Here is a 3,873-nt window from a genome sequence, read left to right as displayed (position 1 = left end):
GTAAATTCATTAGGCTAGCCTACGTGCATGTATGTGTGTCCATGGGTTTCATATGTACATAACTGGCCACGGTAGCCTATTCATAAATGTCTCTCTCTAAACGTAAGGAACAGCATAGGCCTATACATGTCGCTTTTATTGCTGTTCACACACGTTCGTGATTTTTATTCAGATCCCCATTAGCTGTTCAAGAAGCAGGAGAAATTCTTCCTGGGGACCACATTCATCAAAAGTAAGTTAAATAATAGTTGCTCTCTTACTAAAAACAACACAAAAACTGTTTGGCTGTATTGAAATATAGATTTATATTTATATCTTCAGCCCTGGTAGAAGAAACGACACATTGTAACTATGAACGATTTTACACGTTACAATAGTTGCAACATAATAGTAACATGTTTCTTTGCTAGAGGTGATTCATCTTGTTTTTCCGTGTGCTCACTGCCAGTGTTGCCAACTCATTTTCAGGGTAGGTTGCTGGAGGCAGGTTTATTTTGTTGCTAAAATGACGTTGTGATGTCATTGCGTGATAACGTAAAACTGTGTCATTACGTAGAATACACATTAACGTTACTCAAATTGAATACCGGTACATTGATATCAAAATATTTACCCCTGATACGAACCTTGTTAGAGCATCCTACTGGAAGCTAAATAGCTCATTATTAAATAATGATATAGTTAAATTTGAGGTTAAAGATCTGCTCTCACACGTTTGGGAAAGGGCTTGTGAAGAAAAATCTTATTGCAAGAACTGGGAGCTCTTTAAATTTGAGGTGTCCAAATACCTTAGAAAATATGGTAGTAATCTTGCTAAGACCAGAAGAGCTGAGGAGGAGAAGGTGATCATTAAGATAACTTCCCTTTCTCAGAGGTCCCCAGCCGACCTCTTGGGGGAGGAGAAGATGGAACTAATTGAGTTACAAAATAAACTGGATAATACAGTATATATAAATTAAAAGCAGAAGGAGCCTTTATTAGATCTAGGAAAAAAATTGATTGAGGAGGGAGAACAGAATTCATCCTATTTCTTTAGACTTGAGAAATTTCACTCTAAAAATAACACTTATCCATAAGTTAAACATTGATAGTGTTATTACAGATGACCAAAAATGAATTGCTAAATACTGTAGCAATTTTTACAGAAAATTGTATAGCTCTACGTACTGTCAGGAATCCACAGATTTGTTTTTTTAACTCACTGAATAATGTTCACTCTATCAGTGATATAGAATCTAAACAGTGCGATGAACCCATCAAAGTTGAAGAGATTATAGAGTCTATCAAACATCTAAAGAACAATAAATCACCAGGTGTTGATGGAATTACATCAGAATTTTACAAATTATTTTCTGAACAAGTAGCTCCCTTCCTATTTGAAGTCTTTTTAGAGAGTATTAAAAACAATGTTCTCCCTCCTACAATGAGTCAGGGGTTAATAACACTGATACCTAAGCCTAAAAAAGAAGTGCTGCTCATCGATAACTGGCGTCCAATTTGTCTTCTTAATAATGACTATAAGATATTAGCCTTACTACTTTCAAAAATAATTAAAGAAGTCCTGGATGCAATCATTGATGAAACACAGTCTGGCTTCATGAGGAACAGACATATTTCTAACAATGTCAGACTAGTATTAGACATACTTGACTACTCAGACCTAATAACTGAGGATAGCTTCATATAATTTTTTTGATTCTTATAAAGCATTTGACACAGTAGAGCATCAGTTCCTCTTCCACTCCCTTGAGAGACTTGGCTTTGGGGATTTTTTCTGTAAGGCTATTAAGACTCTCTATGCAAATGGTAACAGCTCTATCAAATTGAAACATGGCACCTCACCGAGATTTGAGTTAAAGAGAGGAATTAGGCAAGGTTGTCCTATCTCTCCGTACCTGTTTTTATTAATCACCCAACTTGCAAATTCTTTAAATAATATTCCTGTACAAGGTATTTCCATAGCTGGTAAAGAAATTATTATAAGCCAGCTGGCTGACGATACTACACTTTTTCTGAATGACGCTAACCAAATTCCCATATAGATCAAATCAAATCAAATGTATTTGTCACATACACATGGTTAGCAGATGTTAATGCGAGTGTAGCGAAATGCTTGTGCTTCTAGTTCCGACAATGCAGTAATAACCAACAAGTAATCTAGCTAACAATTCCATAACTACTACCTTATAGACACAAGTGTAAGGGGATAAAGAATATGTACATAAAGATATATGAATGAGTGATGGTACAGAGCGGCATAGGCAAGATACAGTAGATGGTATTGAGTGCAGTATATACATATGAGATGAGTATGTAAACAAAGTGGCATAGTTAAAGTGGCTAGTGATACATGTATTACATAAAGATGCAGTAGATGATATAGAGTACAGTATATACGTATACATATGAGATGAATAATGTAGGGTATGTAAACATTATATTAGGTAACATTGTTTAAAGTGGCTAGTGATATATTTTACATCATTTCCCATCAATTCCCATTATTAAAGTGGCTGGAGTTGAGTCAGTGTGTTGGCAGCAGCCACTCAATGTTAGTGGTGGCTGTTTAACAGTCCGATGGCCTTGAGAAAGAAGCTGTTTTTCAGTCTCTCGGTCCCAGCTTTGATGCACCTGTACTGACCTCGCCTTCTGGATGATAGCGGGGTGAACAGGCAGTGGTTCGGGTGGTTGTTGTCCTTGATGATCTTTATGGCCTTCCTGTGACATCGGGTGGTGTAGGTGTCCTGGAGGGCAGGTAGTTTGCCCCGGTGATGCGTTGTGCAGACCTCACTATCCTCCGGAGAGCCTTACGGTTATGGGCAGAGCAGTTGCCGTACCAGGCAGTGATACAGCCCGACAGGATGTTCTCGATTGTGCATCTGTAGAAGTTTGTGAGTGCTTTTGGTGACAAGCCAAATTTCTTCTGCCTCCTGAGGTTGAAGAGGCGCTGCTGCGCCTTCTTCACGATGCTGTCTGTGTGGGTGGACCAATTCAGTTTGTCTGTGATGTGTACGCCGAGGAACTTAAAACTTACTACCCTCTCCACTACTGTTCCATCGATGTGGATAGGGGGGTGTTCCCTCTGCTGATCAATGTGATACAATCCTTTTCCAACGCGTCTGGTTTATATCTTAACATTAATAAATGTGAACTCATAGCTGTCAAAGATTGTGTGACACCTTCATATTATGGTATTCCAGTAAAATAAGAACTTACATATTTAGGCATAACCATTACAAAGGATCAGAAGTCTAGAGGCTCACTAAATTTTAACCCTCTTATTAAAAAAACCTAGAAGAAACTAAATCAGTGGCTACAGAGGGACTTATCTTTAAAAGGTAGAGTCCTAATAACCAAGGCTGAATGTATCTCTAGACTAACATATGGTGCTCTATCTTTATATATTGACAGTAAAATAAGCAAGGAGATAGACCAGATGCTTTTCAACTTTCTTTGGAGAAACCGTACCCATTACATTAGGAAAACTGTTGTAATGAACACTTATGAGAATGGTGGACTGAATTTTCTGGACTTTAAATAATACTTTTAAGATCAATTGGATAAAACAATTCCTAAGAAGACTCACTTATATCTGGAATTTTATTCCTCATCATGTCTTCTCTACTTTTGGTGGCCTTAACTTCATGTTGTTTTGCAATTATAATATTGACAAAGTTCCAATGCAACTTTCTGCTTTTCATCGGCAGGTTTTCTTGTCATGGTCCTTAATTTAAAAACACAATTTTTTTCCACACAGATATTATATATGGAATAATCGGGATATATTGTATAAAAATACCTCTTATATTGGTTCCAAAATAATATCCTATTGGTGAGCCAACTGGTAAATGCAGAGGGTCTTTTACTCAGTTA

At 37.2% G+C, this 3,873-nt stretch overlaps 1 protein-coding gene across 4 annotated transcripts in view; it reads left to right on the top strand.

Annotated features, from left to right (window-relative positions):
• Positions 1-3,873, top strand: part of frrs1b (ferric chelate reductase 1b) — a 55,491-nt gene that overhangs the window by 24,504 nt on the left and 27,114 nt on the right. The window contains exon 2 of one of the 4 annotated variants that reach the window (XM_021620539.3): positions 173-232. The exons of the other annotated variants lie outside the window; for them this stretch is intronic. The gene's annotated coding sequence lies outside the window, so the exon portion shown is untranslated. The remainder of the gene's footprint in view (positions 1-172; positions 233-3,873) is intronic. 4 annotated transcript variants of the gene reach the window in all.

The sequence above is a fragment of the Oncorhynchus mykiss genome, chromosome 11 (assembly GCF_057628025.1).
Source record: "Oncorhynchus mykiss isolate SJ-2025 chromosome 11, ASM5762802v1, whole genome shotgun sequence".
NCBI classification, from domain to species: Eukaryota; Metazoa; Chordata; class Actinopteri; order Salmoniformes; family Salmonidae; genus Oncorhynchus; species Oncorhynchus mykiss.
This window is presented reverse-complemented; position numbering and strand designations above follow the sequence as displayed.